The sequence below is a fragment of the Aquarana catesbeiana genome, linkage group LG07 (genome assembly GCF_042186555.1).
Source record: "Aquarana catesbeiana isolate 2022-GZ linkage group LG07, ASM4218655v1, whole genome shotgun sequence".
Lineage (NCBI taxonomy): Eukaryota > Metazoa > Chordata > Amphibia > Anura > Ranidae > Aquarana > Aquarana catesbeiana.
In genome coordinates, this window is record NC_133330.1 from 305,705,598 (window position 1) to 305,721,789 (window position 16,192).

General features: G+C 43.1%; 1 protein-coding gene across 3 annotated transcripts in view; it reads right to left on the bottom strand.

Annotated features, from left to right (window-relative positions):
* Positions 1–16,192, bottom strand: part of PRKACB (protein kinase cAMP-activated catalytic subunit beta) — a 165,191-nt gene that overhangs the window by 55,909 nt on the left and 93,090 nt on the right. The gene's annotated exons all lie outside the window — the stretch shown is intronic.

Below are 16,192 nucleotides of genomic sequence, written 5' to 3' on the forward strand. Positions count from 1 at the left end.
AAGCTACCTAAAACATCACTACATTTCCTAGAACAGACATTTTATCTTGTCCATATGCCTCTTATCTGTCATTGGCACAAGAAGGAATAGAAGTTTGGTTCCTGTGTATGGCCACTCCTCCACAACATCTCATAACTGATTGGAGCTGAACCAGGAAAATAATACTCAGATCCCATGATGCAATAGGAGCTTTCCTTTTTTCATCTCTGTATAAACGGCTCTACCAATAGGTATGATGTAATGCATGAAAGTGTGCACATTTTAAATGAATTTAACCACTTGCTTACTGGGCACTTATACCCCCCTTCCTGCCCTGGTCAATTTCCAGCGCTCTCACACTATGAATGACAATTGTGCGGTCATGCAACACTGTACCTAAATGAAATTTTTATCAATTTTTTCACACACAAATAGAGCTTTCTTCTTTTGGTGGTACTTAATCACCACAGTTTTTTTTCTGCTAAACAAAAAAAAAAAAAAAAAAAGTCCAAAAATTTAGAAAATAGGAAAAATGTTTTTTATATTATGTTTTAAAAATCTGCAAACCGGCCATTTTTCTACTTCACTGTTGGGCATGGAGAGGTAGCACTGATAAGCAGTATTGATGGGCACTGATAGATGGCACTCATGGGCAGTAAGGGAACCAATGTCCTCCTAACAGAAGCCATTAACGGCTTTATTCTTTTACTTAATGCTGACAGCATGAAAAAAAAAAATTAACAAAAAAAGCTGGTAACTGGCTTCTTTTTTTTTTTATTTCATGATCAGCCGTCATTGGCTGACAGCTGATCACTTGGTAAAGGGTCTGCTGTGATTGGCCGTTTACCCTGCTCTGTGATCAGCCGGCAGGCAGTTTGAGAATGGGAGGACGTCCATGTACGCACTCCCAGAATTTGAAGGCCACGCTGTAGCCGTCTTTCGGGTATAGCGCGGGCGTCAAGTGGTTAAGCCCTTGGTTAGTACCAGTGTGTGTGTGTATATATAGGCTTGCGAAAGTATTCGGCCCCCTTGAGCCAAACATAAAGATATAAAATTTTTATTTTTTGTGAAGAATCACCAACAAGTGGGACACAATTGTGAAGTGGAACGAAATCTTTTGGATTTTTGAAACTTTTTTAACTAATAAAAAAAATGAAAAGTGGGGCGTGCAAAATTATTCGGCCCCCTTGTGTTAATACTTTGTAGAGCCACCTTTTGCTGCGATTACAGCTGCAAGTCGCTTGGGGTATGTCCCTATCAGTTTTGCACATCGAGAGACTGAAATTCTTGCCAATTCTTCCTTGCAAAACAGCTCGAGCTCAGTGAGGTTGGATGGAGAGCGTTTGTGAACAGCAGTTTTCAGCTCTTTCCACAGATTCTCGATTGGATTCAGGTCTGGAATTTGACTTGTCCATTCTAACACCTGGATACGTTTATTTGTGAACCATTCCTTTGTAGATTTTGCTGTATGTTTGGGATCATTGTCTTGTTGGAAGATAAATCTCCGTCCCAGTTTCAGGTCATTTGCAGACTCCAACAGGTTTTCATCCAGAATGGTCCTGTATTTGGCTGCATCCATCTTCCCCTCAATTTTAACCATCTTCCCTGTCCCTGCTGAAGAAAAGCAGGCCCAAACCATGATGCTGCCACCACCATGTTTGACAGTGGGGATGGTGTGTTGAGTGTGATGAGCTGTGTTGCTTTTACGCCAAACATATCGTTTTGCATTGTGGCCAAAAAGTTCGATTTTGGTTTCATCGGACCAGAGCACCTTCTTCCACATGTTTGGTGTGTCTCCCAGGTGGCTTGTGGCAAACTTTAGACGAGACTTTTTATGGATATCTTTGAGAAATGGGTTTCTTCTTGCCACTCTTCCATAAAGGCCAGATTTGTGCAGTGTATGACTGATTGTTGTCCTATGGACAGACTCTCCCACCTCAGCTGTAGTTCTCTGCAGTTCATCCAGAGTGATCATGGGCCTCTTGACTGCATCTCTGATCAGTCTTCTCCTTGTCTGAGCTGAAAGTTTAGAGGGACAGCCAGGTCTTGGTAGATTTGCAGTGGTCTGATACTCCTTCCATTTCAAAATGATCGCTTGCACAGTGCTCCTTGGGATGTTTAAAGCTTGGGAAATCTTTTTGTATCCAAATCCGGCTTTAAACTTCTCCACAACAGTATTACGGACCTGCCTGGTGTGTTCCTTGGTCTTCATGATGCTCTCTGCGCTTTCAACAGAACCCTGAGACTATCACAGGGCAGGTGCATTTATACAGACTTGATTACACACAGGTGGATTCTATTTATCACCATCAGTCATTTAGGACAACATTGGATCATTCAGAGATCCTCGCTGAACTTCTGGAGTGAGTTTGCTGCACTGAAAGTAAAGGGGCCGAATAATTTTGCACGCCCCACTTTTCAGTTTTTTAATTGCTAAAAAAGTTTAAAATATCCAATAGATTTCGTTCCACTTCACAATTGTGTCCCACTTGTTGGTGATTCTTCACAAAAAATTTAAATTTTATATCTTTATGTTTGAAGCCTGAAATGTGGCAAAAGGTTGAAAAGTTCAAGGGGGCCGAATACTTTCGCAAGCCACTGTATATATACACACACACACACACACACACACACACACACACACACTATCTCACAAGTGAGTACACCCCTCACATTTTCTGTAAATATTTTATTCTATCTTTTCATGTGACAACACTGAAGAAATGACACTTTGCTACAATGTAAAGTAGTGAGTGTACAGCTTGTATAAGGCCCCTTTCACACTGGGGCGGTTTGCAGGCGTTATTGCGCTAAAAATAGCGCCTGCAAACCACCCCTAAACAGCCTCCGCTGCTTGTTCAGTGTGAAAGCCCGAGGGCTTTCACACTGAAGCGGTGCGCTGGCAGGAGAAGAAAAAAACTCCTGTCAGCCGCATCTTTGGAGCGGTGAAGGAGCGGTGTATTCACCACTCCTAAACCGCTCCTGCCCATTGAAATCAATGGGAGAGCGCGGCTATACCACGGTAATACCGCGGTTATAGCCGCGCTATACGAGGCTTTTTAACCCTTTTTCGGCCGCCAGCGGGGGGTTAAAACCGCACCGCTAACGGCCGAATACCGCGGTAAAACAGCGCTAAAAATAGCGCTGTTTTACCGCCACCGCCCCAGTGTGAAAGGGGCCTAACAGTGTACATTTGCTGTCCCCTCAAAATAACTCACACAGCCATTAATGTCTAAACCGCTGGCAACGGTCCGCGGTTTTCCCCTCCACACCCACCTGCATGTCAGCCTGCACAGTGAACAGCCTTGTGGAGAGTGGTTCGGCACTTTGACCACAGACGTGATCACCGACTTCCTCCATCAGCACGCCATCCAGACCACGCCGGCCAGCGGGTCACGACCCCTCAGTGCAGAGGGATTATTGGCGCCCCCCCAAGCTGCACTGTTTCATCGTTGGTTACTGTAAGCTCCTCATTGCTCCGGGAACCTCCAGTGACACCGTAGGTTCATTTAATTGAAGCTTACCCTCTTTTCATCTACATTATATGTATGAGGATTCTTTGTTTTAATGTCATGATGGCTATTCATTAAACTTGTTTTGGTTCATCAACATCATTTGAAAGGAATATTTTGCCTAACCCATTGCCTGCCATCCATGGTTTCTGCCAGTGTTATGTTCACCTAATGTTACCCATTGAGCGCTGACATTTTTTGTTTTGTCCTGTTGCCACCCATATCCTCCAGTTATGGTTACTGTTCAGCTGCAGTGGGGATAACAGACAATTGGTTTATCTTTATTTCTTTTTTATATTTCTTCACATGGTTTACATTTGAGCGCTGTTGAAACTTTTGTTACTCATCTTCCTGGAGTAGTCAAATTTTCTAGCAAGTCCAGGAGCACATTGTAAGTGAATAAAAAAGATCATTGATGGAAAGGAAAAACACTGCAAGTAAGCATTAAAAACAGGGATGCACCGAAATTTGAGTGGCCGAAACATATCGTCTGAAAATTGCGTGTTCGGCATATTGCCAAAAGAAAAAAAGTGCCGATAATAGCGCATGCGTAGTAGCAAAGGCTTCACTGCCGGGTTCTGCCCATTGCGGGGTGTTATCCTGGCGGCTCAAGGTCCTGTCCTCCCCCTTCTTCCTCTTCTCTTTGCAGAGCGGCGATCTCCCTGTGTCAAGGAGCTGAATTGTCCGGGCGGCCGTAGTAACAATGTCCCTCCTCCTGTGATAGACGGCACACGGATCCAATGTCGGGACATTGAATCAATTTAACGTGATCACAGGAGGCGGGACATTGGTACTGCGGCCCAGGCAATTCAAATCTAGCTCTGCGCACTGGCTAGGCTGAATCCCACGCACACTGACTAGGCTGCATTGATCGCTTGTATCATGTCTGCTATAGGTGCACCAAATGGAAAATTTTGCCAATACCATTAGCAGTGTGTTTAAGTTTTAGTAACAGATTGCAGACATGATACAAGAGATGGTTAGAGACCGAGAACATGATACAAGAGATGGTTTGAGACTGCAGACTGCATTTTTCTTGAGCTTTTCTTGCACTAAAGGTGCCAATAATGGCCAACGATAAATTCATATTAATTTAAATTGATGATATTAATTAAAAAGTCGCATATAATACAATTATATATAAAAATATAAATATTTTTTAAAAACTGTCATTTTCAGTTTTTGGTAGAGTGCATCCTGCATTTTCGGTACCAAAAGCTCAATTCGGTGCACCCCTAAAAAATACTAGATTTTTCTGGGCTTTTATCTGCAATATTTTGAGGTTGGTGACAGGTCCTGTGCATAAGGTAAAGCCCAAATTCACACTTGCACCAGCATCTGCTCTCAATAAGTCCCAGTGGTTTCTATAGTGAAGGCAATGCAGGACTCTTATAATTTTCAAGGCACTGGGAGGACAGTGTCATATTCTAAAAGGTCTGCTTTACATTATTAGGTGAAAGTATGTGTGCAGCTTTGGGTCTAAAAGTCTAATAAGTAGAGTGAATGACAAAAGATTTCTGCACCAGCATGGCTGAAAACAATATCTATGGTGGTCATGAATAAACTTGCCACGAAGACGGATGGAACCAGAAGGCGCAAGGTCAAAGAAAAAAAAAAATTCAAGGGAAATCAAAATTGTGGGAAGTTTGTACCACACTTATAACACCATCTCATTCCTGCAGAAACCCTTGACTAGTGTAAAAATTACTTTCCAATAGTTTAAGGTTTTCAGAAGTATAAATTTTGTCATACATAACTTTATAACCCGAGTATCATACAAATCCGTACAGATGTTGAGCGCAGAACATCTGCTGCAGCTATCACAATGTAATAAAACGTTGCTGGAGAATAAAAAGGGTTTCAAGTGTATTAATTTGAACACACGTTCACATTCCACAGGCTGAGCTTTCAGCCACAGTGATTATTTAGAGAAGAAAAATACAGAAATGGAGATAAAGGACAGAAAATGGTAGACACGAGGAAGGCATTAAGCTTCAAAGCAGCTGTCCAGGATGACCATCATTTTGGGTGGCAGAAAGATACAAGGTGAGCTTCGAATGAATGTCAAGAATATTTTTTAAAAACACGTTCAGTGAAAAATTCATTTCGGGAGGTTCCAAGGGGTCTTCATCGGGGCTCAAAAATGCTGGATGGAGGATTTCCTGGACTGTACAGATAAATCTCAGACTAGCCATCCGGCATTTTCAAACCCTGGAGAACAGAGCTCCTTAGATTTTTACTGAACACATTTTAAAGTGGTTAGAAAGGTTGAAGTTTTTCCTGCATTCTATGCAGGAAGGTAATAAAACCTTCTGTGTGCTGGTCACATTGGTGTACGGGGACCGCTGCAACAGCTTCGATCTAAGATAAGTATTTCATAATGAGCTAGTAGGCGAAGCCATTATGCCTTTGTCTTACAGGGTGGGTTTTTTTTTTTTTTTTATATGGGCTTACAATCACTTAAAAAAAAAAAAAAAAAATTAATTGGACAATCTTGTATTGTACGAGAAAATTTTTGTGCTTGTCCGAATAATATTGGATGTACCGTCGTGATCGGCCAACGAAAACTGTGTACTAACAATCAGATTATCATACCATTGCTTCGAAAGTGGTATTTTTCATACAATTTTCGGCTCGCGTGTGCAGGCTATAAAACATGTTTTTCTACAAAGTATACATTGTAGACGCTGGTCTCAAATTTCTCTTTAATCACCCACTTTTACTTTGCTGTGATTAAGTGAAGAGCGTAAAAACTGGCTATACACGAATCGTTAATAGGGTCACATCTACGTTCGTTTTCGAATAAAGCAACCAGAAAAATTTGAAGGAGCGGGATGGAAACATTTTTCTTGAATGAGTGAATTTCCAACAGTGTATGTGGTTTTTGTTTGGGAAATTACATTAATTTCAAAATGGAAATGAAAAAGCAAGCTAAAATTATGAAGCAATTGAATGTACAAAGAATTTTGTATGAATATTCATACAAACGTTCATTGAAAATGTACTAGTGTATAGTAGAGCTGCATGATTAATCTAATCGTCAAGAATCGTTATCACGATCTTGACTAAAGTGACAGGCTGCCAAGGATCAAAACATTCTTTATCAGTTGAACTAAGTGTAAACATTGTAACAATCTGTCAATGGAATAGACTTCAGTCCACTTAAACACTAAACCTTTTTCTGACATTTATTGCTTTCAAGTTAAAATCATATTTTTTTTATATTTTTTTTTAGTAGACACCCTAGAGAATAAAATGGTGGTTGTTTCAATATTTTATGTCACACTGTATTTGCGCAGCGGTCTTTCAAATGCAATTTTTTTGGAAAAAATCACTTTAATGAATTAAAAAACAAAAAAACAAACAAAAACTAACCAGTAAAGTTGGCCCATTTTTTTTTTTTTGTAGAATGTGAAAGTTTTTACGTTGTGAGAATCGTGATCTTTTTATTCTAAGCAAAAAAATCGTGATTCTCATTTTGCCCAGAATCGTGCAGCTCTAGTGTATAGCTAGCTTGGGTTGCTTTCTTTCATGAGAACGCTATGGCAATTTCAGTTGTCATGGAAAAGTGCGATATCCATTTTCGGGAACTTTCTGGATATTTATGGGATGGGTTCGTTTAGCAAATTAGAGACCTCTGCAGCTGAATTTGCATTACCGATTTATTCAAGCTGCAGACTTATCTAGAAGTGGCCAATCTTTCAACAAAACCACCAAATGCAAAACATAGAATCTAGTATCTGCCAGCCCTCAAAACATAAGGAGGGAAGCTTGTAGTACATAGGCAGCTATCCTGGGAGGTACTATTATTAACTCGTTAGTACTTTGTGATTTTCTTCTGTTAATAGGGTATTGACTGACGCTGCCTGAAAAGATACTCTATACAGCTCAGAATTGAAGTGATTTCTTTATCTGCCATACTTGCTTATAACACAACATATTGATACGTGCAAACAGGATAAAATAGATCAATGCCTGGCACATGGAAGTTTGTTAATGCCTTGAAGGTTGTCAGGGATAGGCATCTGCAGTTTTCTGATACTGAGGTTGAAGAAAATGAAATATTTAACATTCACACTGCATTTAAAGCGCTATTAAGATCCACAAAAGAAAAAAAAATAAAAAATTTTTGTTAAGAAACAGTCCCTGCAGGTTTATGCCAATAATGTGCTGGTGTGCACTGCATACTAGCAAACCATGACAGACACTCCTGTCAACGGATGGCCTGCAGTGCTGGGCTGTCAGCGCTTGAGATCTTCCATCTTCTCAGTCTTCCTTCCAGGTACACTCTGTTTGGCTGCTTGAATGGCAGGACCACAATTACATCAGTCCTGTGCATGCGCATGAGAGTCAATTTATCACGGCACAGAGCGGGTGCCATAAGGCCTCATGCACCCCGGGGCGTCTTTTTTCTCCTCCGAATGCCTTACACCTGGCTGGAAAAAGCAGCTTAGAAAAAGGCGCCTAAAGCCGTGTATGGCGAATATGTGTTTAGGCGCGTTTGTGGATTCCACTAGCCAAAATATTAATTTATTCTGGCCACTGAAATAAACACTCAAGCACGAAAATGTGTCTAGTATTTGCGCACATTTACGCACATCAAGCATTTTTTCCCTGACAAAAAGCTCCTCTTCTGAACATGCTGGTGATGTTTTTTTTCAGCTTGTAAAGGATCCTCTTCGAATATACACTTATGTGTGCATGAACACACAGACTAACAGAGGTGCTTTTACAGGCTGAGAAAAATAAATAAAAACGGCTGTAAAAAGCATTTTTTTTTTAAAGCCCTGTGTGCACAGGGCTGGATTAAGAACATCATGGGCCTTGTGTTGAGGATTTTGGTGGGGCTTTTTTATTAAAATAAAAATGCAAACATTTTTTGTTCTAACAAATGAAATTAAATAAACAGAGAGAGGAAGTATGAGAGAGAGAGAGAGAGAGAGAGAGAGAGAGAGAGAGAGAAAGGGGATGAGAAAGAGGATGAGAGAGGGGTGAGGGTTTAGGTTAGAGAAGATGATAGAGGAGGGACGAGAGAGGATGCGTGGGAGTGACATCAATGCAGCACGACCAAGGCAAGTGACCAAAGGCAAAGAACCCGGAAGGAAGACCGGATGAAGATGGAAGCGCCTGGGACCCACCAGATTGATCACATCGCATCGCTGCAGGGCTCAGTCTGACAGGTATGCTGTGCATACTAGTAGCCATTAATGTCTAATGGCAACAAAAGCGAGTACACAACCAAGTCCAAATTGGGCCCAAAGTGTCAATACTTTGTGTGGCCACCATTATTTTCCAGCACTGCCTTAACCCTCTTGGGCATGGAGTTCACCAGAGCTTCACAGGTTGTCACTGGAGTCCTCTTCCACTCCTCCATGACGACATCACGGAGCTGGTGGATGTTAGAGATCTTGCGCTCCTCCACCTTCCGTTTGAGCATGCCCCACAGATGCTCAATAGGGTTTAGGTCTGGAGAAATGCTTGGCCAGTCCATCACCTTTACCCTCAGCTTCTTTAGCAAAGCAGGGGTCATCTTTGAGGCGTGTTTGGGTTCATTATGTTGGAATACTGTCCTGTGGCCCAGTCTCCGAAGGGAGGGGATCGTGCTCTGCTTCAGTATGTCACAGTACATGTTGGCCATCATGCCAGCAGCACTCATGCAGCCCCAGACCATGACAACCCCACAATCAGGCTTGACTGTAGGCAAGACACACTTGTCTTTGTACTCCTCACCTGGTTGCTGCCACACAAGCTTGACACCATCTGAACCAAATAAGTTTATCTTGGTTTCATCAGACCACAGGACATGGTTCCAGTAATCCATCCTGTGCATCATCTTTAGAAGAGGCTTCCTTCTGGGAAGACAGCCATGCAGACCAATTTGATGCAGTGTGTGGCGTATGGTCTGAGCACTGACAGGCTGATCCCCCACCCCTTCAACCTCTGCAGCAATGCTGGCAGCACTCATACATCCATTTCCCAAGGACAACCTCTGGATAAGACGCTGAGCATTTGCACTCAACTTCTTTGGTCGACCATGGCGAGGCCTGTTCCGAGTGGAACCTGTCCTGTTAAACCGCTGTATGGTCTTGGCCACCATGCTGCAGCTCAGTTTCAGGGTCTTGGCAATCTTCGTATAGCCTAGGCCAGGGGTCTCAAACTGGCGGCCCTCCAGCTGTTGCAAAACTACAAGTCCCATCATGCCTCTGCCTTTGGGAGCCATGCTTGTAATTGGCAGCGTTGCAATGCCTCATGGGACTTGTAGTTTTGCAACAGCTGGAGGGCCGCCAGTTTGAGACCCCTGGCCTAGGCTGTCACTGTGTAGAGCAACAATTCTTTTTTTCAGATCCTCAGAGTTCTTCGCCATGAGGTGCCATGTTGAATTTCCAGTGACCAGTATGAGAGAGTGAGAGCGATAACACCAAATTTAACACACTTGCTCCCCATTCACACCTGAGACCTTGTAACATTAATGAGTCACATGAAACCGGGGAGGGAAAATGGCTAATTGGGCCCAAATTTGGACAGTCTCACTTAGGGGTGTACTCATTTTTGTTGCCAGCGGTTTAGACATTATTGGCTCTGTGTTGAGTTATTTTGAGGGGACAGCAAATTTACACTGTTATACAAGCTGTACACTCACTACTTTACATTGTAGCAAAGTGTCATTTCTACAGTGTTGTCAAATGAAAAGGTATAATAAAATATTTACAAAAATGTCAGGGGTGTACTCACTTTTGTGAGCTACTGTACCTCAGGGCCTCTAAAAAGTAGTAATGTTAGCAAAGTTTACTACCACTTTAATATCACAGGATCCAAGGAGGCTCTCATGGGGCAGCGCCCAAGTGCATAGATGCCAACATTTGAAAAATATTTTCAGGGACAGTGGTATATTTAGAGTAGCTGACATCCCCTATACATCACAGTAGTAATCACAAAATTAAATGAGTACTAATAATGGGCAGAACAAATAGGAGGACTGAGAAGATTTCCTTAAGTTGAACTAACAAAAGTGAGCCCATTCTAGAGCTGGTAACATGAGGATATTCGATATCCTCATGTTTTGTGGGTAAGAGGCATAGGGGAGGAGTATGGAAGGTATAAAAGTGGGAAGTATGTGCAGGTGAGGGAGAGGAATGTGGAGAATATAACAGTGGGCACTATGTACAGGAGAGGAGTGTGAGGGGTATGACCATGGGCAGTATGTACAGAGAGGAGTGTGGAGGGTATGATAGGGGCACTATGTACAGGAGTGTGGAGGGTATGATGGGGGCAGTATGTACAGGAGAGGAGGGTGGAGAGAAAGACAGTTGGCAGTACGTACAGGAGAGGAGTGTGGAGGGTATGACAGAGCAGTACGTACAGGAGAGGAGTGTGGAGGGTATGACAGAGCAGTACGTACAGGAGAGGAGTGTGGAGAGTATGACAGTGGGCAGTATGTACAGGAGAGGAATGTGGAGGGTATGACAGCAGGCACTATGTACAGGAGAGAAGTGTATGACAGTGGGCAGTATGTACAGGAGAGAATTGTGGGGGGGGGGGTATGACAGGGGGCACTATGTATAGGAGAGGAGTGTGGAGGGTATGGCAGCGGGCAGTATGTACAGGAGAGGAGTGTGGAGGGTATGGCAGCGGGCAGTATGTACAGGAGAGGAGTGTGGAGGGTATGACAGAGGGCAGTATGTACAGGAGAGGAGTGTGGAGGGTATGACAGCGGGCACTATGAACAGGTGAGGAGGATGAAGAAATCTGGGAAGGAAAAATGTAAAGGTTTGAGGAAGGATGTTTAGGGACTGCGTAGTGGTTAAGCGGGCCATAGATGGATTGAAATTAAGCCAATTAAGCAGAGACCAGCCATAGTCGATCTATGTATGGGCTAGCTGGTTGTACACAAGTCAATCTATTAATCGACTTGAGTACAACCAGCCTGTCAGGTTTTTCCCAAAACAATCAGTGCTGCCAGCTATAATTAGCAAAACGGATCATTGTATTGTGTGGGTAGGGAAGGCTCCCCACTGGCAGAACACAAAAACACTGTGGGAGTGATTCCCCCATCCACAGGTCAGCAGGTGAGAGGGTGTATGGGGACAGGCTGGGGAGAGAGGTCTGTCAGCAGGGGGTGTGAGGTCGGTCATCTAGGGATATCAATCAGTGGGTGGGGGGAGTAACTGGGAGTGATATCTTTTGGAGTAGGGTCTGTCATCTGCAGGTTGGGAAATGGTCACCTTTGATATAAGTTGAAGGGAGGTGGCTAACATGGGCAGTGGCAGGTGAGTGACCTGGTTGGTGGGCAGTGCGAAATGGATGATGTGTTTCAAGTTTCTTTCACATTTGCGGTAATGCTTACTGCCCTCTGAAAAGTGATCAGTGGTGGATTGCTTTTCAAGGAGTGGTATAGCAGCAGCTGACAGGCGTTCATGAGGTGCTACTGTCGCCTCTTTTTTTTACATTGCTGAATGGTAGTTTTACATTGTTGGACTATGCTGCTACTGTGAGTGAGTTTTGCTTGCAGTTGCAGAGTGGCCCCATTGAAATCAATAGGAGAGTTTGAAAGGCAGTGTTGCCCGTCATACTCTGCAGGCTCCAAGCTGTCCATTGAGCTCAGTGCTTCTGACAAGAAGTGAAGAGAGGCTCTGTGAGCTCATCCTCTCAGTCTGCTGCAAACAGAGTGTGTCAACTTGTATTTAAACTGGCGGCTCTGTATACCGCTTCTGACAGGTTGCGTAAGGAGCCCCATATCTCCGAAACCATAGATGATAGGAGCCTCATTTTGATCAGTGGTGAGGTAGGTCTTCGGCATTCTACCCCCAAAATTTGGGGTCTCTGTGACCCCTGGTTGCCGAGCCATGGCCCACGAAGTCGATCTTTTTTTGTTTGTTTTTTTTTTTTTTGGCAAATGGGCCTATCTTAAAGGTGAGAGGCCTGGAGCTGCAGCTCCAATAGCCCCCATGTTAATCCGGCCCTGTGTGTGCATAGGGCCTAAATGTAATCTGAGCGGAGATTGCACGCCTCAGTTTACATTGCTGCTGACCGGCATGGTCATAAAAATCCTGCTGTGTTTTTTTTTTTTTTTAGAATATTGAGTTAACCACTATAAGAATTCTCTATGGTAATTTATTTATTACAGGTATTTAAACAGTGCTGATTATTTTACATGGCATTGAAGTGATTTGAAAAAGTATTCATACTCCTTGAAATTTTCCACATTTTGTCATGTTACAATCAAAAACATAAATGTATTTTATTGGGATTTAACCATTGAGATAGACCAACACAAAGTGGCTCATAATTGTGAAGTGGAAGGAAAAAGATAAATGTTTAATTTTTTTTACAAATAAATATGTGAAAAGTGTGCTGTGCATTGTATTCAGCCCCCCTGAGTCAATACTTTGTAGAACCGCCTTTCACTGCAATTACAGCTGCAAGTCTTTTTGGGGATGTCTCTACCAGCTTTGCACATCTAGAGTGAAATTTTTGCCCATTTTTCTTTGCAAAATAGCTCAAGCTCTGTCAGATTGGATGGAGAGCGTCTGTGAACAGCAATTTTCAAGTCTTGCCACAGATTCTCAATTGGATTTAGGTCTGGACTTTGACTGGGCCATTCTAACACATGAATATGCTTTGATCTAAACCATTCCATTGTAGCTCTGGCTGTATGTTTCAGTTTGTTATCCTGCTGGAAGGTGAACCTCCACCCCAGTCTCAAGTCTTTTGCCAACTAACGGGTTTTCTTCTAAGATTGTCTGTATTTGGCTCCATCTATCGTCCCATTAAACTCTGACCAGCTTTCTTGTCCCTGCTGAAGAAAAGCATCCCCACAACATAATGCGGCCACCACCACGTTTCATGGGGGGATGGGGTGTTCAGGGTGATTGTGCAGTTAGTTTAGCACCACACATAGCTTTTTGGCCAAAAAGTAAAATTTTGGTCTCATCTGACCAGAGCACCTTCTTCCACATGTTTGCTGTGTCCTCCACATGGCTTCTCACAAACTGCAAACGGGACTTCTTATAGCTTTCTTTCAACAATGGCTTTCTTCTTGCCACTTTTCCATAAAGACCAGATTTGTGGAGTGCACGACTAATAAATGTCCTGTGGACAGATTCTCCCACCTGATCTGTGAAGCTCTGTAGCTCCTCCAGAGTTACCATGGACCTCTTGGCTGCTTCTCTGATGAATGCTCTCCTTGCCCAGCCTGTCAGTTTAGGTGGACAGCCAAGTCTTGGTAGGTTTGCAGTTGTGCCATACTCTTTCCATTTTCGGATGATGGATTGAACAGTGCTCCGTGAGATGTTCAAAGCTTGGGATTTTTTTTTTTTATAACCTGAGATTAAAATTACACACAGGTGGACTTACCCAATTTACTAAGGGGACTTCTGAAGGCAATTGTTTCCACTAGATTTTAATTAGGGGCATCAGAGTAAAAGGGGTTGAATACAAATGCACGCCACACTTTTCAGATATTTGTAAAAAATGTTGAAAACCATTTATTTTCTTTCCACTTCACAATTATGTGTCACTTTGTTATATCACATAAAATCCCAATAAAATAAATTTACGTTTTTGGTTGTAACATGACAAAATGTGGAAAATATCAAGGGTTATGAATACTTTTTCAAGGCATTGTATATGTTGTACATTCACATCATTACCAGCCCTCAAGGAGATTACAATCTAAAGTCCCTAACTCACATTCATTAATACTAAACAGGAGCCAATCTACCCAGCATGTCTTTGGAGTTTGGCAGGAACCTGGAGTACCCGGAGGAAACCCGCACAGGCACAGGAAGAACATGCAAACTCCAGGCAGGCAACGCCATGATTGGGATTCAAGCCGGTAACCCTAGTGCTGCTGAATGGCAAAAAGTGCAAAAAACACTGTCACTGTTCTGCCTGCACCTCTGAAATAATACGGTGAACCTGCACTTTGTCAAAAGAGCAACAAATTCACTTTAATGCTATCCTTTCCACAGCAAGCACATACCTTCCTTCTGTTCTCCCACTCTATCTCTGGCCACAAGGAATGAGGAAATGAAGCCCTGTGTAACTTTTGTGTCAGTCTGAGAATACACAGGTCCAAAGACTCTCTCATCAACCCCACATGACAGCACTGGGTCAATCATCACCGTCCCATGAAAAGAAAGTGGGGGGTGGAAGAGACACGTGGCTCCTCCATCCTCAAAAATGTGGGTATTTTTTTGTTCTTGGCTGCCAAACAAAGAGGAGCATGGGCTGGGTGATGAAGGAAAGGCGAGTATGTGCAGCCTTGAAGAGCAACATTTAAAGCTGAACTCCAGAAAAACAGCTAAATATACAGATAAAACAAAACAAAGGCACCGTTTACCTGCCAGGGGATTTGTATTCCTGTCCACCTAGTGCTAAAATTTACACAGCACAGCCTTGTCTGGCAGGGAAGATGATCAGATGAAGTTAAACTTTGTTTGGATCAAGCTGGTCCAAACAATTTCATTCACTAACCCATGCAGCACCTCTCAGTTCTGTATGACCTGTATGTAGCCTACTGTGTTCCAGTAGTGGGACACAAACTTCCTGTCCCACTGCCAGAACAATACTGAATTGGGCTTAGTGCTACACAGCCATTCATAGGAAGCTTTGTAATCTCTGAATGAAGACATAGCTTCCTCTGACTGGCTGAGACAAAGTTTGTGATGCCATCCGCCCCCCTCTTTGCCTTAGCCAGTCAGAGGAAGCTTTGTCTTCATTCAGAGAATACAAAACACGGCATGTCTTAGGCCTAGTTCACACTGGCATTAAAAGCAGGCATGTGAGCGGCATTTTTAACACTCCTCAAACACCTATGCAGTTGAGAATATGAACAGGGCACAGTGCTGTTCACATTATAAAAAATATGAAGCGTTTGCATGTCGAGTTTGAAAGATTTGAAGCATTTCAACTTCTTCCATTCAAGTCTGCGGTAACGCGCTGCAACCCCGCTGGCATTAGTACATTAGGAGTTAATAAAAGGCATTTGTGGTGCGGTTTTAATGTGCCAAAAACTCATGTCAATTGCACTGCAAACGCACATTGGGTGTTTGGGAAAGCATTTTTAATGCTCATTAAATGGTTATCAAACGCACCCATTAACGTGTGCTAATGCTATAGGCACGTTTGATAAGTGTCAGTATATTGAGCAAGTGTGAACAAGCCCTTAGTAAAATGGTTAGTTTGGACTTGCTTGGTCCAAACCATTTAAACTTCTCTAAAAGCTGAAGAAGATCAGCTTCCTTCAAGTAACACTTACAGGTCTTGTCCCTCCCCCCCAGCCTGTGACTGGACAGTGAATGGAGAAGGAGCACATGAATGAGCTCACCTCTATCATTTTTCTCTCCCCTTTTTCTTTTGTTAATGGGAAAGTGGATTTAAAAGAGGTTGTAAAGGTTCATGTTTTTTCACCTTAATGCATCATATGCATTAAGGTGAAAAAATATCTGGCAGTCACCGGTCCCCCAGCCCCCCCGTTTTATTTACCCGAACCCCTTCAGTCAGCGGTAACAAGCTGTCTCTCTCGCCACGGGCTCCCAGCTCTTGACTGGATAGATTGATAGTAGCACAGCCATTGGCTCCTGCTGCTGTCAATCAAATCAAATGACGTGGGTGCCGGGGCCGAGTCCTGCATTTGGCCTCTATGGACACTGAAGGCTGGACTCGGGAGCGCGCCCACAAGGTAATTCCCCAGGAGAGCG